General features: G+C 42.4%; 1 protein-coding gene and 1 long non-coding RNA gene across 2 annotated transcripts in view; one reads left to right on the forward strand and one right to left on the reverse strand.

Moving 5' to 3' along the window:
- The window catches only part of LOC108156191, a 64,055-nt gene that overhangs the window by 12,407 nt on the left and 27,044 nt on the right, over positions 1–24,604 (reverse strand). The gene's annotated exons all lie outside the window — the stretch shown is intronic.
- LOC117187024 lies at positions 1,400–2,103 on the forward strand. The gene is made up of 2 exons (XR_004471834.1): positions 1,400–1,852; positions 1,917–2,103. It is a non-coding gene; the product is annotated as an uncharacterized LOC117187024 (long non-coding RNA).

Below are 24,604 nucleotides of genomic sequence, written 5' to 3' on the forward strand. Positions count from 1 at the left end.
GGAGAATGTATGTGGATGATCAATAGTCAATGGCCAAATAGCAGAAAATAACAATGTTGCCCAATAGCCAACGAGCCAAACAACAGCAACAAAAGACGCAATAAAATAATAAAAGCGAAAAACGAAAACCGAAAAGCGAATGAGAAAATAAGAAGAATGAAGAGCCAGAGCCAGAGCGAGAACCCCAAACCGATGGTCAAGCGAAGATGAGGATGAAAACCTCCAAACGGAATAAAAAAGAAATTATAAAAATGTTTCAGTTCAAGTGAGTAAATAATACACACACACACACACGCACACACACGAGGAGGAGCGAAAGAGACAGAGCAGAAGTAATTCGGTTTTTGGTGGAATCCGAAGCCGAAGCTGAAGCCGAAGCCCAAGCCGAGGGTATTTTCGTAAGCTACGCAGCCAAAGTGCAACCGCAAGCCGCAGCCGTCAGCAGTTTCTGCGAAAGGTGGGCGTAGCCAAAAGGAGGGTAGGGGAGGGGGGGGGGGCGTGGGAGGGGGTGGGGGGCGGCATACATTGTGTGTAAAATGCTGAAAGTATGGGCATGCTCTCTGCGATTGTGTGGCCCATTGCGGTCTGTGTCCGGCAACACATCCACAATCACAATCCCATCAATGTCGTCGTTCTCGTCATCGTCATCGTGCATCCCCGGTTCAACGATGATTTCTATAGTGCCTCCCAGCGTGGAATGCTAGGAGCCATCCAGCCATCCAGCCAGCAGCTCCTTTCACCTCATTGAAGCCACCAAAGCTCAGCGTTGCTCCTCTCCGCTCCCGCCTCCTGTGGGGGCTACCCGATTATTATGCATCATTTAACAGGAAACATTGTTGCAGTCAATGCCTGGGGCTTCAGGGTTCAGCAGCGGGGGCGGGCTTCTTCAGCAGCAGCAACATGGGGCAGGGGGCATGGGGCAGGGCCAAAGCGGCAGCGTCACGAACACAGTCGGGCGACCAGCGAACGTGCCCCGCAAAATGTTTTACCGAATGCGAATTGCAAAAGAAAAATTATTGTTATTATGAGTTGCTAATTGAATGGAGTTGCCATGTATCGTCGTCGATGGGGCATGGGGCAGGGATTGAGCGGAAACAACACTCGGGTAACGAGGCTTCAGCGTATGTAGAACCTTAGGCGATTGATGGCCATATATCCATCATATATCATCCGAAAATACCACGCTGATGATGTCTGATGGAAATTATGGCAACTGACAGAAACAAACGAGACATTTCCCGCTTCGATTCTCTCTCTCTTTTCATTGCATAAATTATTTCCGTCTGTCTCCGCCAATTGGCTGTCAGAAAAAGGTAAACTGCCAAATATTGACAGCCCCAAGCCCCCAAAACCGTATGCGTACCCTTCTCAATTTGTTGACAAGCGAAAAGCCCCTGAAATTTCTTTCAGTGTATGACGAAAAAAACTAACTGTAAAAATGTAAATAAGCGTAAAATGTACAATTTTTTTGCCGCCATACAGCCCCATAATCACAGCACAGCGCAGCAGCATGTTGCACGTGCATGTGTGTGCCACTTGCTCTCCGAGCTGCTTCCATATCGCTGCCTCAATGCTGTCAATGTCAAAGTCATACATGATTCCCAACATGCCAAAGCCAAAGCCAAAGCCGAAAGCGAACAACAACAGTTACAGCAGCTAGACTCTGATGTTGCATGCAACGTATCCAAAGAGCAGGAGCTGGAGCTGGAGCTGGAGCTGAAGCTGGAGCTGGCTACGAAAATTCCATGCGCATAATTTATTTAAAGATTCTCTCTCAATATTGGACAAGCATCGTCGTCGTCGTCGTCGTCGTCGTCGGCGTCCTCCTCCTCGTCCTCGTAGTCGTCTGCAGGTAAAATCTATTTGCATTTATCGTTGAGCCGGAAAATTGCAAAACTAAACTGCAAACTGTAAAGCTGGCAGCTGGAAAAGCAGGGGCCGGCACCAGGGAGGAAATGGAAATTGGTTAGAAGCGAACCCGAAAGGAAGCTGGCGAAAATTGTTGTGATTTCTCTCTCTGGGAAATGCGTTTAATGTGATTCTGTTGCGTGCCATGGACAGGGCTGGGATTTTAAATTAAAAATAAAAGCACAGACAGGGGCATCCACAGGATCGATTTGCCAAATTAGCGGCAACATGACTTTGTGTGTTGTAAATGAATTTGCCACCAAAAAAGAGGAGCCAGAGGAGACACGCGCAGCCCAGGAGGAGGCCTGTCTGTCTCTCTCTCTCTCTGTGAAACATTCGATTGTTAATTATATTTGGCTGGTGATTAATTAAGTTAATGCATTGTTTTTGCCAAAGACCTCTGCCCCAAAGTGTGGCAGTCAACACGTTTAATGGTTTTGCATTAACTTAAAGGGGCATTAGTGCATAAGTATGCTGTAATCTAGAAGTCAGAAGGGGCGAGAGTGCCAGCTGGTTATGGCCAAAGGCTGACCAGTGAACCAGTCAACCAGTCAGCGCCAGTCAGTGGTTGCATGCCCCCCCCTTCCCACCAACAGCGCGCTGGTCGGACGCGTTGTACTTGTTAATTGCAGCGGAAGCACTCAATTAAAAGCGCGTGAAACGACTGCGCCGCCACCACCGCCACCAGCACCACCTGCGTGAAGAAGAGTATCGGTCTCTCTGTCCCTCTTTCCCCAATTGAGGGGGGGGAAGTATCTCCACAGAGGTGGCTGTAACTATAACTACAAATGACAGACAGCCAGGGAGACAGCCGGGGAGACAGCCGGGGAGTGCTGTATGCCGTGCTGCAAATTAAGGACACAGGAAACAAACAAATGCGGCGTAATCAAAAAGCGGTAAATGCCTCCTGACACTGTAAATAGTTTATAGGCAAATGCATAAAGTTGCAAATTGTCAGCAAACAAACCGCAATCCAGAGCCCCAGAACCAACGCTCGACCAATCCGCAGACCAAAAATGTCAGAATCGCCAATCCAAAAACGCTGGGACGGAAAAAAAAACGGGCAGTAGAAAATGGAACTGGGAATGCAATAATGCATCTGTTTGTCAATGTTTGTCGAGACTAATTAGATGGCAGCCGGACATCGCGTCGAGTCGACTGATGAAAGATGCATGAGCGGGCTTTAATTGGATATTTGATGGATGGATACATATGCAGATACGAGAACACATACATACATGCTGTAGATAGATAGACTATGGATGGGCAGACAGATAAATGTCCGAATGATGGCCAGTTGCAAATGCTATTAGATGGAAAGATACATAGATACCGAAACGTGCCAAGAGTTACTATATCTATAGTTTCTATAGCTACATTATCCCCTAGTCTTGGGCCTGTTCCATCGATTAATCTTAATCAATTTGGGTTGAACTGCATCTCAGGTTGATCTTTCCACTGAATGAAGGCTTTGGTGCCTCATCGATCATTCGGGGCTTGTCTGAGTGGATGAACGATGACCTGCAGAGTTCTAGCTATGCGTACGGATGCACTTCCTCGTACCAACAAATTACCACAGCCAGCTGTATGCAGCACGTGACGTAGAGACCAGAGACCAGAGACCAGGCACCGTTTCTGGCACCGTTTGTGGCACTTGTGGCTGTCGTGACATCATATGGCAAAATGTCAGCAGTTTTATGATGAGGCACACACACGCATAACTTGTTGTTGTCTCTGTGTTTTGTGGCCTGCCCCAAGAAGAGCTGCAGTAACAGCTTGCCTCTGCTTGTGCTGTTGTTGGGGGCATTCGCACAGTGTGTCGCATAAATAATGCAGTTCATTATGTCATTTGGCGGCACGTTGCGTGTGAGCGCAGCTAAGACGCCGCTGCCGCTGCAACATCATCAGAACGGGGATCGGATCGCCTGGCCTGCCGCACAGCCCAACGTCTTGCTCTCATTGTTGCCGGCACGCCAAGTGCGGAAATGAAGTTGTCAATGAGCCACTTCCACAATTTATGACCGCTGCGATGAGGCTGCGGCAAGAGTCAAGCCTGCCTGCCTGCCTGCCTGCCAAGATCTTAATTATGACTTGAGTAATGTGGAATAAACGATAAAGCGTGCGGCTCCACGCAAATACTATACACTGCACGAAAAGACTTCGACTGCGACTGCGAGTGCGAGTTCCATTTGGAGAAGTCGGGTCTGGTCTGTCAGGCGGCCAATCAACTTCATAAATCAACAAGCCAGCCTCCTCCTCTCCTGACCAGGGAACAAGCAGTTATGGTATTGGAAACGGAATGGGGCATGGGAAGGGGGAAGGGGCACTGGCTATATGGGGACAAAATCTCATAAAAATGTCAAATAAAATGTGGCAGCCATTTTTGTGCATTTGCCAAATTTGCAAAATTTAATTGTGGCGTAAAAAATGTGCAAATTTATGATTATTTTATTGCACTTTTTTCGGGCCAAGTTTGGCAAGTGACCAAAAGCCCACAAATGTGGCTCAAAAGTACATTATTGCTAGAGCCGACTCGGACTCGGACTTGGACTTGGACTCTCAAAAGTAAATAACATTTATTTATAGACCTGCTGCTGTTCGGCTGTTTGTTTGCTTGTCCGAGTCTCCATCTTTGGGGGAGGACGACCCACTGTCTGGACAGCAGGGCAACAAAGCTCTCTGGCATTAAGGAAAATGTTCATCAGACTTATTTTATTGAGTGTGGAAATTTCATTGTAACAAATCAATTAATGGCTGGGGGAATTAAGGCAGCAGCCCAGGCAGCAGCCAGGCACCAGGATGATTGTTGCTATTTGGCGCTGTGTTTTGGCTGTCAGCAATCAGCAGTAATCAACGGTTGTGTGGGCGGTTTGGGGGCGACAGCCATAGCCATAGCCAGGGCTTTTGGCCAGGTTACGGACCGGACCCAGTCATCGAACCAAGTACCGGGGTGTCCGATGACGATGGCAGCCGTGCCAGACATTACGTCGCACGTCTGAGTGCGCAGCGAAACAGCCAACGAGCGACAACAGCAGACAGCAGACAGCAGACGGCAGGCAAGAAGAAAGAATTCTTGATTGGATTTTGGATTGCCGAAGACTGGCATACCCTTCCAGATCGATACAGATTGAATACGTTTTTAATTGCAAATTTAGATGGGGTTTATGGAGCTTATGAGGTCCACTGGTTGTTCCAGGATACGATCGCCTTGCGTCGGCATCGGTCATTGGGCGTCAGTACGTAGCCCTTGGGGCATCGTATCTGAGTCTGTAGCCAAGTCCTATCCAATTTTGGTTCGATTTCTTGGCCCAGCACTACGATGGCGGGGCAGAACAGCTGCCACACTGCCAGCAGCTTCATGTTCAAGCGACTGAGTGGTGAGTGGCATGCAGTGGATGTACCACCATGGATAATACTGGAAAATTTCAATTGGTTGTGGAAAAGCCACTAATGGAATGGAATCAGCGTAGCATGGCGGTAGTAGATCTTTCCTTCGGGCATTTTTTTTATTAAAGAAAAAAGTGCTGATCCATAAAAAATATTTTTTAATATTATTTGTATAATAATAACTATGAAATAAAATTTATTTTCTGATTTTTTGATTATTAAAATGCGAAATATGTATTTATTTTTTTTAATACAAATTAAAAAAAAAATATTTTTTTTAATTTCATTTTGCTATAAAAATATTTCTATTTTTTTATTATACAAATTAAAAAAAAAAAACAATTGAACTTAAATATCTATGAAACAGAGAGGTATCTATCGAAAAGTGATAGATATATATATGTGATATATGTCCTTAAAGGATAAAAATATGGCCCTACACTAATGATTTGTTTTTATTATTTATTATATTTATTATACAAATTAAAAGTAGATTTTTATTAAACAAATCAGGTTTAACTTTAATTTCATAATATATCATATGCAAATTAAAATCATTGATATTCCTGCTTTAAGGGGATACTAGAAGCTGCTTATTGGATATATCATACTACCCTTTCGAAAGGGTAGAACACAACGACAACGATGGCGATGGCGACTCCATTGGCCATACCGAGAACGAGTCGAGGGCGTGAGGGCACGTGGACTTCCGAGGGACTTAATCGATTATGCGATTTAATTGAACTAAAAAAACGCTTAATAAGCAATAAAAGCTCACACTGCCACACACACACACACACACACACCACCTGCTATATGTATGTGTACACAGGAAAACGAATTAAAAGAAACACTTAAAATTGGACCACGTATACGTTGGGCTAATGAAAGCAGTCATGGAAATAGAAAATTCTGCTGCTGCTGCTGGCAGTCGTTGTGTTTCCTATTCAAGAAATCGTATAATAAAATTTTATTTCCTTTTGAAAATGAAATTTTGTGAGGCGTTCAAAAGCATTTTACCCAAACTGAACACAAACGGAGGGAAGAGTATTTGGGATGGGGGGGAGGGGGTCAAAGTTTAAATGCTGTTAAACACATTCATTTATCAAATTTCATTTTATTAATTCTCTTCTCAAGTGGGTGGTGTGGGTGGTGTGGGTGGTGTGGGTGGTGTGTGCCCTCTGGAGTACATTCCGATGGGGATTCTGTGAAGCAAGAGACCCAATGCCATCAGCCTCCAGTGGCAGCATCAGCATCAGCATCCAGTGGTCTTAAGAGATTATAAACGATTCCTGGAAAAATGGCAGTGCGATTATAGCCATGTTGCCATGGCAGCAAAGCTTTGGGTACTCTGCTCTCTCTAGAGTGCTCTCCACTCCCCCTCCCACTATTTCTATAAAGTGCAAGGGAATGTGCAAATGATTCATTAGCCTCATTCCATGGTTTTGCTACAGCTAACGAGATTCATCAACTATGAAATAGTATAGTTTCAGCCACATAATGATAATCAAATTGATTTTCCAGCAGAAATTATTTCAATTACAATGCAAAATATTTGTTTGGCTAATCTGAAGCACACGGCCTCAGGGCTCTCCGTATAATTTGGCAAATAAGCACAAAATTCCAAACTTAATTATAAAGGCAATGTTTAGCTCAAAGGCAGTGAACAGATCTTGTGAGATGCTGTTTCTCTCCTGAAGTTTAATGAACGAGGTGTGGGTGTGGCTTATAGGCAGAAAGGTGCGAGTATATCCCGCAGATACCCACAGTAGAAAAGCCCTAAGAATTGTCATATTTACACAATAGAATTTGAAAATGTATACCAAATCGGAGAGAAGAAATTGGCAAAAAAAAATGGCATTGATATGCAAATTTTTGATTGAAATATATTTCGTAATTAATATTTAAATTAAATATAATCAGATTTAGATTAAAATATTTCCCAAAAATTTAATAGATTATATTTTTTTAAGTGTGTATATTTCCTCAAAATTTAATAAACTATATTTTTTAAGTGTTTTAAAGACTTTTTAATACTTTAAATATTTAAATCAAAATAAATTCTTTTTAATTCTTCTAAATTTAAACTAAAAAAAACCGCATATATAATACAAATATTGGTGTGTTTAGTTTTACTCTGATATTTTTCTTTGAGTGTATATTTGGGTAGCGTTGGGGCGCCTGAGAGTGCTTTAAATTTAGAGACAAACAACCAGCAAACGGCATAGTCAGACGCTGGTCGGCATACAGACAAACAAGCATTTACAGTTGTTGGATCGAGTGTTTGTGTTTGTGTTTGCCTAAGTGGCATACCCAAAACACCACTCATCCTCCCCCCCACACACACACAGAGAGAGAGAGGGGCCTGGAGAGGGAGCACAGCATATGTGGCGTATGCGTAATGTGCAATTTGCTCTACAGCTGCTAGGCAAATTGCAGCCTGTTCGTTTTGCCACTCGCCGGCCCGAAAACCAATTTTATGACAGGCAACATATGCGCCGAGGTTCAGGAAATTCGATAGTCAACAAAATACAAATAGCAACAACAACACATGAGGGGGGCGCAGGGCAACGCGTTCAACAAAAATTGAAAATCAAACAAAGTTTTTGTTTTTATTTTTGCTTTTAATAGCGTTCATTAACCGCCAAGCCAAATAGACCTGGTAATTGGAGTTTCAGGCAACACAAAGGCAACAACAGCAACAACAAGGAGCAAGAAGGAGCAAAAATACAAAAAAAAAAAACCATAGCATAAACAAATTAAAATTAAATATTATCAGACAGCAGCCGTTGGGTTGGCTGGTTTACCGTTGGAAAATTGCATTCAGGCGCATCCTGCGTGTCCTGCACTTCCTCGAACACTCTGCCCAGGCCGGTGGCTCGTGGCATGCTCGTATTATGGCTGCCCCACCAACAACAAATAATGCAATAATACAAATAATTCAATAATAATCATAATGAAAGGGCCGCCATGCCCTGTCATCGAGAGGCAGAGAGGAGCGAGGACGCTCGGGTGGCTATTGGGTCCTGCTGCCAGGAAGAGCTTAATGTACACACATAATTGAACACGCGCCGACATCGTGAGAGGACACCCCCTCCCCCACCCCCACTCGATGCTCGCATCCCACGCAAACGGCAAAACCGAACAGAGGAACACACACACACAAACACACACACTCGCGTTCAGATTATTAAAACCCCTATGTAAAAAAGCAAAAATCAATAAAATTTACTCGCTGAGGGCGGAGATTCTAATAGAGATAGATGGATGGATAGAGACTAGTGATGGGAACTCCACAGAAACAAAGAAATGGAAACAATAGAATAGAGGGAATGCCTTTTGAAGGAAACCACTAAATAGCGCTTTGGTTCACCAAAAAATGTTCATAGTTTCACCGATTTTTGAGATGATTATAAATATTTCTGACTATCAGAATCTTGAGGGCACACGTGCCACGACCAAAGCCAATCCAAATAATAGGCCCATACATTTCCAAGGTAAACGTTTTTTTCTGTGTGGATTTTGGAAAATACCCATTATTGTTCAACAGTTTCCATCTATATCCTGATCTGTGTAGAATTATGCACTCAAAAGTACCTTCCTCTGGCCTTCAAAGTGCCCCAAAGCCAGGTGTTCAATGAGCTTTTATTGTCCCCATAACAATGAGCCGATCCCAAAGTGTTTTTTGCCATCCAGTTATCTACTGAAAGTTTTTGATGATTCGGCTCGTATTTTTTGAAAATTGTGGATGCCACAGAATTTTTTGCAATAAATGGGAGTATGGGAAAATAAACAAATTCAGTCGCATTTTTCCAAAGGCAAGGAATAGCTATAAATCAGCTGATAGAACGAAATCTGATAAGCTAGCATCACTGGTATCTGACTATGCCGGGCCCCGTCAAAAGGCCGGAGAATGGCATGCGAGGGCTCCCTCGAGTCGCCTCCAGACATGTTTGGCAGCGGAAATGGCGTGCAAAGTGAATCGGATGCGGAACGTTTAGGGAAATGTTTAGATTCAAATGCAAGAATTCCATTTGGTATTGCACATTCCCTTCCATCTGACCAGCCATCCAGCTATCCAGCCAGCCAGGCAGCCAGCCAGCCCGGCAGCCATCCATCCATACATATAGCCATCTGTCTACCTATCTATCTGTGGTACGGCATATGGAATGGCGGAGAGAAGAGAAGCCTTCACACATTGCAGAGGGACCACCACCAGTCCTGTGCGCTGGGGTACCCAATACACCAATCCCCCAATCCCCAATCCCTGGTTCGTGCTGTGCGTGGCAGTTGAATAACCTTTGACGGCGTCACTTGTGCCTCTGTGTATCTGTATCTTTCACTGCCTTTTGCCTTCAGCAGAGCTCCCTCTAGGATCACACCCACACCGGGTCTCGGCCGAAATGGAGAGAGAGACGCACGCACTCACACTCACACTCTCGAGATTATTATGACGCTCAGTCAGCCATTACGGTTGGCTCTCTGGCTACTTCATTACGCTGCGTGTTTGCACTCACATGTGGCAGCGGTGAACGGGGGCGGGCCCCAGTAAGTCAGTTAATATAGCAGCTAGTTGGCTGCCGTTTTGGCCAAAAGAGAGAAAAAACAGAGCCAGCCGGCAACAACATCAACATATCCACAGCCCCGACAAATAGAACCCGACCGACATAAGCGCCATTCAAGCTTTTTAGTTCACTTCAGAGCGGGAAAGAGAGAGACAGAGAGACAGAGGGTGAGAGAGAGAAAGAGCAAGCGAGGCAATGAGGACGACAAGAACATCAACAGCAGAAATTGGATGGACGGCGAGTACTTGGCTGGGGTTTGGCAGAAGGTGTACCCCCAATGAAGGGGCAAAAGCACAAGCAGGAGGTGGAGCACAAGCCGGAGAAGGAGCACCAGCAGGAGCTGGAGCTGGAGCTGGAGGTAGGGGCAAAAAGGAGTAAAATTAACACGTGGTTAGAGGTTTACACTCGCTCTCTGCCCGATTTGGCGTTAAGCTGGCTCAGCTTTTGTATATATCTCATTATGGGCCTTAAATGTGTGTGACTCTTGCTGTATCTATGCGCGTGTGTGTGTGCCAGCGCACACTTGTGTGTGGTATTTACGCATTTTCTGTGGCCCCCATCCGCTCCATCCATTCGGGCCATTCGGGCCCCGGCTTGTGTCACACCGTTGAGGGCTAATGAAAAGCGGAAATGAAACTTTTGTATTAAACAAGCTGCTTGTCGTCGACGGGCGTCACTCTTCCCCACACCCCACTTTCCTCACTCTCTTTTCTCTCGCTTTTTGTACACTCTAGCAAAAAGGGTACATGGCTTATGTGTGGCGGTGGGCCAACAACAAAAACATCCCAATGGAACACTTAACAGCGACTCTTGCACATGACATGTATATTGTTAGGCTTTTTTTTTTAACTTTTCGGGCATTATCTTGTGCAAACATTCGCTTGTGCGTCTGGCACACTTATCAGCTAATCATGCACACGACATGTACATTGTTTTCTGGTTTTTTCCCTATAGTTGGGCATTATCTTGTGCGTCTCGAGTCGAGCTTTAAAGAGCCCCTTCATGTGTAAGAAATGGCAGCAATCTATGATATTCTTTACTCTTGATCTGCGAATGAGAACAGAATTGTATGCCCACTAAATCAGCTTAATTTTGGCAAATGTTAAGCCCATAAGAAGAACTCCTTTGAGACTCAGAAATACCTCCCAGCCAGTAATCCCACCTTCATTCAATTAGCATTCGCAGCACCAACTAAATCATACACAAAGTTGTCATGGCAACAGATGCACATGGTTCTCAAAGATACCCCCTTGCCTAGGGAGAGTATATATGTAGATGTTGTGTTTGGGTGGGCGTGTTTGTTGTTTGTTTGCCTGTCTGCCGCTCTACAGAGGCCCCAGAACTCATTTGGCCGGCCCCTCGAAGCCTTTGCAACCACCAGCCCAGCCTGCCCAGCCACCACGCACCGTTTTATAATATAAAGCATCGCAGATTGCGTATACGCAGCGTGCGCCGTGCCAAATGAATGGGGAAACCAAATTGCCCGAGCTCCGTGGCTCCCCGCCAGCTTGGCCCCGTTCTCGTTCTCGTTTTTTTTTTTTGTGTTTGCCTTTGCTGACGGGCTGTCCTCATAATGCGCTTGGATTAAATGAAGTCCTATTAAAATAAAGTAATTTCTTTCGCGGCTTACAACAAGGCGTCCACCAGTCCACCTACGAGGCCCAAACGCTTTTTTCTTATTCCTTTCTTTATCATTTACCATTTTTCTTCTGTGGCAAAAGGAAAACTAAAAAAATTCTACAAGAAGCTGGAAACAATGCGATAGCTTTTCCTATTAAATGTGTAAAATACGCTTAGTGCAACACAAAAAAAAAATGAGGAAAATTCTCGGGCACCCCGGCAAGAGCAAACTGTGTGTTAATGGCCAAAGAGATAGAGCCGAGGGATCCCAGAGCGATCCGAGAGGACAAAAGGAAAGGCACAGACATGAAAAATATGAAAGAAAAAGGGAAAAAAAAACGAAGAACAAAAACTGAAATGGAAATTTTTATGCAAATAACATTTCATTTAGCCGGCGAGCCGGGTATTTGCTTAAAAATGTGCAGAGCGAGCAAATATTATACGAGAAACTAAATAAAAATTAATTGAATTAAGCGTTGGTCCAGGGTCGCAGAGGGGAAAACAAAGAAAGGCACAAAGGGAGGGAAACTTTTGCCAAAAAGACAGACAGACAAACAGAACGGGTTCGAGTGAGAGTGGAAGTCCTGGTGTTCATATTTTTGTTTGTTCCTCTTTCGTTTTGAAATCAAAATCCCAGGCATAAACTGCATGGATTGTAAAGTTTTATAAGATTTAAAAGTTGTAAATGTAAATTGGCATCGGATCATGGCACTGCCGATACAGCACTGCACACTCCAAAGGAAAGGAACAAAAAAACCTGAAACAACAATGGGTTAATGGTATAGCAGTACTCTACTGGGAGAGCGGGAGAGAGGGAGAGAGTACCCGAGTAATGCAGGAACTTGAAATGCAAATGAGTTGAACTGCAAGTTGAAGAAGAACTTTCCACGCATCCCCCTAGCCGTCTCCTCATGAAATTTCCATTTAAAGCAACTTTCCATTCGCTGGAAAAGTTCCATTTCTTTGCACAATTTTTAATAATTTCTTCGGAAGAACTCAATTTCTGATTCGTTAAAAGAACTTTAATTTAATTCAATTCCAGGAGCCCGCACACAGCCACAGAAGTTGTCTTGATTTCAAACTTTTTGCACCGTAAACTTCATAAAATAAAACAAATTATGGCAACGTCATTGCTATCTCAACAGATTGTTAGCCTTCTCTCAGAGAGAGAGAGAGAGAGCTCCTAGATTCCACAGAGCAGGGAGCTGCCGCTGTCCTTGTTGTTGTTGTTGTTGTGGCTTCTGCTGCTGTTGCTTCTGTTGCAAATGACGCCATCTTGACAGAGCACAAATGTTGCACAACCACATAAACAACAACAACAACAACAAGGCAGACACCACACAGAGACTGAGGCACACAGATATGAGTGCACCACATACTAGTATGCAAAAGTCTCTCCTCTCCCCCCCGCCCCGTCTGCATGCATATATGGTCAGACGCAGTGCCAGACAAATGCGCGTCAAGTTGACTGCATGTCTCGAGGCAAGTCATTCACATTCGTCATCGCTGGGGCAGACTCCGCTCTGCGGCACTCCGTTGAGCGCCAGTTGCCAAGGTGCTAAGAACAGCAGCAGCTCGGCGGCAGCCGCAACACCCACATGGGGGCAGGTACGGCACGGCCGCAGCACTCATACCTGTAGCATGGAACGGGCACAACACTCACACTCGCACATGCATATGTCTTCGAGGGAGCACACACGCACACACACACTCAACACTTGTGATGTTTTTAGACGATAAGTTTTACACCGATGGTTTTTAAGACGAAGTCCACGGCAACGCGTAATCAATCATTGCTTTTGAATCAATGCATTTCGTACACAAAAAAAAGTGTACAAATTATAATAAAATAACAATAAAAAATATAAGTAACAGGGTTCAAAATTTTAAGTCAATTCAATAAGATTTTAAAATTAATTCTATTCCAATATTATTTTAAAAATTAATAGACCTTTTTTTGCTATTTTCAATACCATGTTTTTTTTTATTATTTTCCCTTCCATAAGAAAAATACTTCATGATAAAACATCTATTCATCATCTAAAACATAAAAAAAAATCACAGAAAAATGACTCAATCTGTATTTTTTTAATTTATAAAAGAAGTCTAAATATTTGTTGTCTTAAATTAAAACAGTTTTAAAGAGATAACAATGCAAAAAATTCTTAAATTAGTCAAAATCCAAAATTGTCTCACATTTTCAGCAAAAATCGGCCTTTGAATCGTTGGCCGCAAAGACCATTTCTTTTTTTGCAACAAAAAATTTCCCACAAATCAAATTTGACTAATTAGCTGCTAAAAGTTAAGCTTATTGTTTAAAAAAATTCCAATTTAATTTGAAAAAAGAAAAGGAAAAAGCGTCGCCAAAAAGTTGTAGGCCAAAGCAGCTTTTCCAGGCACAACACTCATAGGAATAACGTGAATCAGGCACAGCACTCACACACAAATGCAAGTTTGTACGTGTGTGTGTGTGTGTGTGTGTGTGTGTGTGTGTGTGTATGTAAATGACACTCTCTGTTGGAGTCGTTCACCGACACAGTTTGGGGGCACCAGTGCCAGACAGCCTCATCGTTGCAGTCTCAGTCGCAGTCGCAGTCCCAGATGCAGAGGCAGACGCAAATGCAGATGCAGTTATTAATCTAACGCATGGCCCCATACGGCAGCAGCCTCCACACCCACTACCAGGCGTCCACGTTCACGTCCACGCCGAGTGTGCGGCAGAGCCGCTCCATTAGTGGCGCGTATTTTGGTAGCTCCACACCGTGTCGACTCGTGTTCGGCAAATGAGTGTATGGGGCCAATAAATCGAGGCGCACCAAAAGAAAATAACTAACTTTGGGCGTGCTTAAATTGCCGTTTAAGCAATTTTTATGAGCATAATTTATCAAAGTTACGTTAATAATTTTCGTTCAACCTGAACAAACAGAGCAAGGGAGACAGAGAGGCTCAGCACCAGAGTGAGAGGGAAAGAGAGACAAGACAGCGCCGTGTGGGCCGTTTTGGTGACATAAAAAAATATAAAGTATTGCAATTTAATTTGCATAAATTGAGCAAGCAAAAGAGAGTCACTCGGTTGCTGTGGCAAGCATCCTCCCACTGCTCCTACCCCTTCCCCTGTGGCAGCACACACACACACACACACACACCCATACAAAAATACCAGAAAAATACCATCAAAGCTAAAATAATTTCAGAGCTTACTTCTAACACTGCAACCAGCAGCAGCCACGGCCACGCCACTGACAACAACATCATCAACGAGAGAACAAAGAAAGGAGACAGAGGCAGGCCGAAGCCATAGATACCCTTTGGACAGCCAATAGAGGCATCGAATGCTGATGGAAAGTGGTACATAAATTCGTGAATCTTCAAAAGACTCGACTCGACCAGAAACAGCTAGAAAATTGTGATTTTTTTACGATGTATGATCCTCTCTGAGCGAGTCTTTCTTTCGCTGCCATTGATAGGCAGATACTTCCCTCTTTTTCGCACTCGGAAACACCAAACCGAGCTCTTATCACTGCAGCAAGTGCTCTCCCGATGTGCACTCACTCGCCCACTGGGGTACAGCAATAGTAGCAGACTGGGGAAAATGAGAAGAATAACGGAGTAGAAAAGTAACGAAGATTTAAGCAGGGAAGATGAGAATAACACAGCCCCTTTATCTCTCTCCCAGTGTGTCTTAGCACTGTTATTCTTTCTCACAAAGCCATTAAGAAACCCGATCTTAAATGACCAAAAGTCCAATCACTTTCCAGCAGTTTCTCTTCATCACAGTTTCTCTCTCTCCCAGTGTGGCTTAGCAATGGTTTTTCTTGTTTTCCAGCAAAGATACTAAGAATTCCTCTGCCAAATAAGCAAGACCTCAACAAAATCTGGCGCTTTTCTCTTTCTCTCTCTTCCAAAGTGTCTTAGCTTAACTAAAAGTTAGTTTTCAAGACCGACACGTACTCAAAGAGAGCGCTACACCTCTTCTTTTATCATTTCTATTGAAATTATGGCCCCAATTCGTGATCAAAAGATTTCTTCTCACACGGCTTTAGTAAATATTCATACTACCCTTTTTAAAGGGTACAACAAAGAGAAAAACGGGACAGGGGCTGAAACTGGGACCAACGAACAACAATCTAAGGAACAACAAAAAGGGTTTCAGGGCAATTTTGTGCCTTTGCTCATTTTGCTGGCATTAAATTTTTGCATAGCGTAGAAGGCACATAATTTGAGGCATTATGCTAAAATATGCGTTCACTCCCAGGGAACACACACTCTCGCCGAAACGGCAGGACGAGGTCCTGTTCTGCTACAAGGGCGGATGTGGAGCCGTAGCTGGAATGGCAGCTAGAGAACATTTTGCAAGAATTTTCTCATTCCAAAGTTTTCCATTTTTTGGTGAACAATTTCATTATTAAAAATTTGTGCCTGGCTATGTCGAGTGCAGAGGCACTGATAAGCAGAAAACGGATGCCAAAACCAAAGTTGAAATCAGAATGGGAATCCTAGGAGTCGTAGGCGTCCTGCAGGCATCTAGCCAAAGGAGTAAATTAGAAACTTCAGCTGGAAATGGCAGCGACAAGCGAAAAACCCATTTAAATCAAAACACATTCTACGAGAGAGAGATATACTCGTTCGTACACATTATCATATTTATGTTTATTACAACGCCTCTCAGCTTAGACGGAGAGTTTTCTCCCACTACCCACCCCCCCGAAACTCATCTGCATAATTTTCTAAGCTGCTTAGAAGGCGGCTTTTCAGCTAAATCTGTGGAGATTTAAGGACTGAAGGTTAAGCAGATTTCCTCTGGACTGGCACTGTGGCACTGTTCCCATATCATATGTAATTTATCAAAACTGCAACCAGAAATCCCCTCAAGACACAAACCAAAATTGACTGCAAATCAGTTCCAAGTGCCGGGTTGGTTAAATATTCGCATACGTACAGATGTAGGTGCTGGGTCTCATATCTCTTCATCGGCATCATCATCTCGACAGCATCTTAATTAAGGGTCCTGTGGGAAGGGGGGCTTGGTGCACAATCTGCATAACAAGCATTTGCCTGGCCCTGTCCCTCTCCCTCTCCCTGTCCCTGTCCCTCGTCTTGGCCATGGCAAATACGTATACGCTCTAATTGGCCCTCAGCTCGAAGTCATGATCCTTTTGAGCAAGTGCCATATGGCCAACGGTTTGTTCTGGCAATTACGATAGTTTCGGTTTCGGTTTAGTTCTACCTTTTTTTTGTTTTTGGTTTAATTTAGTTTTGTTCAGCTCTGAATATCCTGTTTGAGGATGATGATGATTTCTGGCCGGTGGTGCAGGTGTTTTAGCCCTTAACACCCCTCTGTGCACAGGCGGGGAAAACTTTGCCAAAGGCAAATACTCAAAAGGGGGAGGGTAGAAAGGGAAAGCCATTTTCAGCTGTTTGTTGAATTGAACTGCTGTGAATTTTGAACTGCATTGCAGTCCGTTCGAGGGTTACTTTTCCAACGGATTCCCCCAAAGGCGTTTCGCTTCATTTTTGGCAGCGGTGGCCACACGCGCACACAGACACACACCCAGTGCCACAAAAGGTCAATAGCCTTGCCGCACACACACACAAGTACATGCATTTGTATGCATGTATGGGTGGATGACATTAAAATGCAAGCGTTAACCGAAACCTATCCTAATATATTTGAGCTTGATGCGTTACCTGACTCGAAGATGGGAGAGAGAGAGGGAGGGACTGCTATCCAGTCTTGAATGCACACCCCGTTCGTGTCCTTTCCGGCCCTGCCCTGCCCTGCCCTGCCCTGCCCTGCCCTGACGGGCATAATAATGACGCACACACATACACAGAGAGAAATGTCGGCTAAAGTTTATTGCAATGCGACATTTGAGCTTCAACACTCAATGTCTGAGGTCTGCTACCTCTGCGGTTGCTGCCTGCTTGCTGCTGCCTCCTGCCAGGGAGGCCTTGCCCAAATGGAGGGTTGCATTTGGCTGAGAGATCCGCCAGGGCGCTGCGTCAGCGAGCAAATAACAATGGTCCTTATGTATTACATAAGCATTTCTATATACACACACATACACACATAATACCGTATATGATGGGTGTGTGTGTGTGTGGCTGCGTACCCCTGGAATCCTTATGAATCCTTTTTGTGCCTGCTGCTGCGTTGTTTAACTTAATAAACGGGCTACCGACAGACAGACAGCCACATGAGTGAGAGGCAGACAGATAGCAAGCCAGAGCCAGAGCCAGAGCCAGCACCGGACCAAATGTAACAATCTAAAGCCGAACCATCTGTCATAGATACTCCACTGCTGTCCTTGAATATTGATTTTTTTTTTTCGTTTTGTGTTGTTTCTTTTTTTTTTTTGTGTATTTCTCCCTGTGGCTCTGTTCGGACCACCAGCAGCGATAATGTTGCCAATTGTTGAACAACAATGGAGTCGTCATCGATGTCGTCCTCTTGTCCTGCGCGACGGTAGGGCAGGGGGGAGGTGGGGGTGGTGAGGTCTGCTCTACCTGACTATTTGCATGCGGAGAAGAGGCAGAGGGGGGGGTTTGTAAATAATACAATATGCAAATGCAAATACAAATGCATTGACTGCCAGACGACAAGTCAAACTGAGGCAAACCGAAGCGAACCACTTTTGACGCATTAACGTCACTCTATGGTTGCACACACGCACACACGCACACACAGGGAGAGAGAGAGAGAAGGGTCGTATACGTAATGTGAAGTGGCAAGACCAGACTAGGCCAGGTCTCCATGGCATCCCATCTCCTGCTGCTCCTTCAGACGGCAGCTCCTTTGGCCAACCTCCTGCCCGGCTTCGTTTCAAGACAAACAATAGCTAATAGTGCTAAAACTTACTCCAACTCCCCCACACACACACACACACACACACTTGGAAGTACATATTGCCTTTGTCAATATTTGCAACAGTCAGCGATGGGTCTACGACAGTGGCACTCACTATGGCCGTGGCTGTGGCTGTGCCTGTGGTTGTGCGGCTCTGCCACTCACTGTGGTAGTGGCAACTTTAGCTAACAACAGTCAAACAACAGGCAAACCGAAACAAGAACAACATTAGCTACCAGCCGGCAAGGCAGGCAGCCCAGGCAGCCCAGGCGGCCGGAGCACAAGCAGCTTGTCGAACAACATATTGAACAAATGCATTTCAATAAGCCAACATCAGCGGCCATAGACGGTTGCCGTCATCGACAAAAACCAACCGCCAACCACAGCAACAAAATCAACAACAACAACAACAACTACAACAAAAAGAAAAACATTACATCGATAGGCAGAAATGATTGATACCCTTTGGCGATTGATTGTTGCCAAATTAAAAATAAATAATCAGTTTTTAAATTTAAAAAACAAATAAAGAAATTTAATAGAATTCACTTTTGAATACGATCCACATTTAAATGAAATAAATATGGTATAAATTTTTATAGGAATTATAATTAATTTAAATATAAGATAAATTTATTTTGTATAAAAAATAAATTTATTTTGTATAAAAAATAAATTTATTTTGTATAAAAAATAGATTTATTTTATTTATTAAAATTTATATTTTAAATATGAAATATATTTATTTTAATCATTAAAATATTTATTTTTAATTAGAAATATATTTATTTGAATTATGAAATTTATTTCATACAAAAATTTTCATTTAATGTCAAAATGTAAGGAAAAAACATTTTCTTTTCATAAATTTTAGACCATTTTTCGTTTAAAAAATTGTAAAAAATAATGAAATAAAATCACGCTTATAAAAATTAGCCAATCTTATAGAAAATTGATTAATTTATCGAATAAAAATATAATTTTTCTTTTGAAAATCGCAATGCAAAAGCCCTTAAAACAGGAGTAAACTGAACCGACATTGTAGTTTTCACTCTATATATTAAATATTGTAAATATTAAAACTCCAAAGCTTTTCCCAATGGCTGTATAGTGCAACGTTTGATTGAATTCAAGCTCCCATTGATCATTGGTTTGTTGTCCTCCGATGCTACCCTTTTCAAGGGTATAACAACCATCAAAACAACAACCGCAAAACGCCTGACAGAATCTGGGCGGGGCAGGGTAGTGCCCATTGACAGCAGGGGGTGGGGGGGTGGCAGGGGGAAGCTGGGTGTGGAGACCAAGACTGAAGTTGAAGCTGAAGCTGGAGCCACTTCCACTTGCGTGCGCTCTGCACGCTTCAGCTTCAATTGTTTGCATTAAAATTGCACTTCAACTTCGACAAATGCAACAACATCAACAACAACAGGCAACAACAACAACAACAACAACAGCAGAAACATCAGTGGCAAAAACGAGGAAAGCCACAACAGAAACAAAGCTGTCGCTGCTGGCAGCAGCTGATGGAACCACAAAAAACTCCTCTTCTCCCCTTTCGACCGTGGCTAAAATAGCATAACAAAAATCGTTTTGATAAAATGAAAAGAAGCGAACGAAATGAGCAGAACGAAGGCAGGGGCAAAAGGCAAAGATTGCGGTTCTTTCTGTGCTGTTTTGCCGTTGCAGCTTTTAAGTAAATATGCAAATAAAAACAAGATAGAAGGATACGCGATAATCGACTATAAGATATCCAGTAAATGGCAAAAGCACAAAAAAAAAAACCAAAAAAATTTACTTAATTTCTTCTACAATTAGCCATTAGCGATCGGTAGGATTGATCATGAAGATAGTACAGTAGAAACCCCCTTCAAACCCCCCTAAGAGTACGTGGTATTCAGATGAGTAGTTGGCAGCCAAGAGAACAGCCACAGCAACAGCCAAGAGAACAGCAACAGCATCAACATATCAGCCACAGAAGCAACAGAGATACAGAGAGAGAGAAAAAAAGCAAGAAAACAGTCAAATCGGAGTGACATGATGGCTAAATGATACGGCCATCGAAAAGAGCAGAAAACTATGAACAGATCCTTCAGTGGCCAGAAAACGGGAAATTTCACTTCAGTTGGAAGCAGAGTGGACCAGAGTGGAGTGGAGTGGAGTTTAGTGACAGTGAAATGCTGTTGCCATCAATGACAAATGTCAATCATATTTTTGAACAGGCAATCCTCCACCCGAGAAGCTTTGCATTTATTTGGAATGGTTTGTCAGACAAAAAGGAAAACAGACACCATCAAGCGACTGTCTGTTCAGCAAAGTAATCCGACAAACGTGGGAGGACTCGTCGACGTACTCGTACTTGTTTCTGTATCATTTGATTAGCTTGATTGTTTGTGTTTTGTACTCCCCGTTGACAGTTATTCAAGAAATTTGATCTTTATTTTTTTAGTTTTCTGTAAGAATTAGCCGAAGAAATTCAACAGAAAGCTTTCTAAAGGGATCAGAAAAAGAATAATAAATAATCAAAGAATAAAGAAAGAATAATAAATAATAGTAAAAGAATAATAAACAATAAAAGAATAATAAATAATAAAAGAATAATAAATAATAAAAGAATAATAAATAATAAAAGAATAATAATAATAATAAATAATACAAATAATAATTAAATTATTTTTGTGAATAAATAACCCAACAAAACCAAAATATTAAGAAGAATTTCATCACAAAAAAAATATTCTCTATAGGCATTTAACAGATATCGAAGGGGATCTTGCAAGTGCTAAAAAGGTCAAAATAAGACGGATTTTCCAAATCATTTTTCTACTATAAAGTAGCTCTTGATAGGCCCTACAATTAGTGCCGTTTTCCTTTTCGAGAAATTCGCTTAGGCCAAAAATATAAGTGGCCTTTAAATCAAACTCAAATTTCAGCAAAAATGAGGCAGTATATTAATCCCAATTTCCGATAAATGTGGTTCATGGATGTACCCTTAAAATAGTTTAGGTAGTAGTAGTTTTTATTAAATTTAATTGAAGCCTCTGTCGCACGGGACACACATTACTTGGCTTTCTAACAGTACAACCGATATTGAGCAAATTTTCTTGGAATTTTTGTCGGTAGTTCAATATGTTATAGAGACTTTGAGGAACAACTTTTATCAAGAATCCACTTTCTTACAGGAGAAAAAATAAATATATTTCTCAATCAATTCACAAAGTTCCAATTGATTGCTTCATTAGGTCTGAGGCTTTGAGATACACAGATTCTTGTGTGAGGAATTAAACCTTAAAGTAACCCAATTCAATATTTGCTGGCAATCATCTCTGACACAACCCCCTCGGCCAGTACATATATCAATCTCCAGGACCAAGACACTGTGCTCCTTTGTCAAACATCAAATTTCAGGCAATCCAATCCCCTATGGGCCGACCATCATCAATGTACATACGAGTACAATGTTTATTCCACAAAACATTTTCATTATAGGATATTCTATGTAGTTGTTGCTGTTGCTGTTGTTGCACATCTTCCAAGTGTCATTTATCTTGTTCAAGTTTCAATTTTGGGGAAACTATTGACATTTGATTCGCTTCCCTTTATATTTCCCGCCATCCATTCTGTCAACTTGAACTTCAACTGCAACTGCAACTGCAACTGAAAGAAGGAAGCGAAGGGCCCATCTAGCACAAAAGCCAAAAAGGAAGTCAATGTATATACAATTTTTAAGCGCTTCATGGAGTTTTTTTGATACAAGAAAACGAGAACTTTTGGCCATGGCAACTTCCTTTTTCCGGCATCAAACTCCTCTTGATGCTCGACGTCTGGACCGCATTTTCCTCATCGCTCGTCTCCTCATCGTCCTTGTTTTCTTTTTGTCATAGAAACGAAATGGAGGGAAACTTTACTAACTGCTTGGAAATTATGAAAAGTTTTTTCCCGCCCCCTCCCCCCGCGCCACTCGAGCTGCAACTGAGAAGGAGGAGGAGAAGGAGCAGCAAGGACCAGGACCCAGACCCGGACCCGGACCAAGAGGTGGCACTGTGGAACTGTGTTAATGTTTTTGCATTCATGTCCGCTGCAATGTAATCCAATCAAACTTCATTATTATAATGCTGTCAACTGAAGCGCATGCAAAAATCTGCCAGACAGACACGACAGACAAGAGATCTGTAGGGGGGGGGGGGGGTATACCAAGGAGGGCCCAGACAATGGAAATTCCACCCAATAACAACAACAATCCGGGGATGGAAATAAGGGGTGTTGGAAAAAAAGTTAAAGAAAATATTACGTTACACTGTAAATAGAATTTCAGTTGCAGTCGCAGTCGCAGTCTGACAACCCCTCGAGGCCGCCTGAGGAGGAGACCCTGAGAAAACTGGTCGCACTCGTAAGTGGCCCAGAGAGCAGCAGGGAGAGAGAGAGAGCGAGAAGGATGTGGATGGGGAGGAGCAAGCGATATGCCATAAAAGACTTTAAACAAAGACAAAATGAATGACACGCTGAGGATGTTTCTGTGGCGATGACGAGACCCATGTCGACCATGGCCTACGACAACGTGATTTTTAGTAAGTTTCGTTATGCCTACGTATGCGTGTGTGTGTACACATACATACATATATGTACACATGTATTTATGTGCCGTCGGTGGTCGTCTGTCAATTTTATGTCTGCTGCCCCAACGACGTCACCGCCATCATCATCATCATCATCATCATCATCATCGCCGACATTGTAGCTGCTGCTGTTGCAACTCCATTATATCCTACGCGAAGCAATTCTCTCTCTCTCTCTCTGTTCTCTGGGGGATTTACGTTGCTTTGAAGCATGACGTCAAATTGTATATATGTATGCAACAGCAGCAACAACAACACTGAATCGTGCAAAAATACTTAACAAATAACCCAAGGAAACGCAACAATAAAACCAGCAAGAAAGCTCCACAGCGAGGGTCGCAGCCTCGGATACCCTGCACTTGGCAGGTGGATTGTTTTTCTTAAAAACCCATGAAATTGTAATATTTAAACATGGATTTAAACATATTTATATCCACCAATAGATTTGCTCCAAAAGTGAAAATTGTAAACAGGAACGGCTTTCACTCACTTTTTGACTTTAATATTTTTTTTTTATTATAATTAGGGTTGTATTTTGTATTTTTGATTATAAATTAATATCACTGAAATAAATTATGATATTCGCTGTTACTGTTAGAGCTAAATATTTGATTGAAATATATTTCATAATTAAAATAAATATTTTTCATAACTAACATAAAAATATATATTTCGTATTTAAATTAAATATTTTTATTTTTAAATAAAATATATTTCCCATAAATTGAACATTTTTTTGTACCATGTAATTTGTATTTGATTAAAAAATATTATCACAGAATATATATAGAATATATTTGAGTGTTTTAAATTTAGATTAAATATGGGCTGTATTAAAAAGAAAACATCCAAAACCACAAAAATAATACATTGTGCTTAACTCAATTGAAATTATATTTAATTTCACAATATTTTAATGTAAAAACCAAATATTTCATTTAAATATGGCTATGTTTCCCTTAACTTTGATACTCTTCTCCGATTGTAACACTCCAATTTGTACAAAGACAATGATTATACAGAAATATAAGTAATCAAATATACAAGAAATCCCACAGGCATCCCGCCATGCCTGTGCCTCGACAAAAACGTCCATTCGGAACCTTTTCTTCTTGATATTTTTGAATAGAGAGCTTGCCAGGCAGAGCTCAATACAAATTCTATAAAATACCAACCCATATTTTCTTATGTTTTGTGTGATAATCATTATCTTACAGAGATTTTTCTGATGGCTAACCAGTCAGGATGAGAAGGCAGTAATCTGCATGTATGCCTTGCAAATATCCATAAAAATCGAAAACTCTATATTTTTGGCTACAAAGAGAGCCTACACAAGCCTGCACACACCGACATTCCATTTAAGGAATAGAATCTACAGTCGTTCCCCATATTTTACGTCCACAAACTTCTGACCAAAGACGGCAATGCCCCGCAAAAAGGGTATCAAAAGATAGAGAGCAAAGCCTTACGTGTTGCAGAAGAGTGTGTGTGTGTGCGTGTGTGTGTGTGCTTTGGGTGTGGGAGTTCTTGTATTGAAAGAGTAGAAGCTTCGTTTTACAATAGCCGCCATTAAAGGGAGATAGAGAGTGAAAGAAGGAGAGATAGAGAGGGAGAGAGAGAGAGCTGACAAAGCGTCTTCCACAGAGCGTTTGCTTTTTGGCAGT

This window comes from Drosophila miranda, chromosome 2 (assembly GCF_003369915.1).
Source record: "Drosophila miranda strain MSH22 chromosome 2, D.miranda_PacBio2.1, whole genome shotgun sequence".
NCBI lineage: Eukaryota > Metazoa > Arthropoda > Insecta > Diptera > Drosophilidae > Drosophila > Drosophila miranda.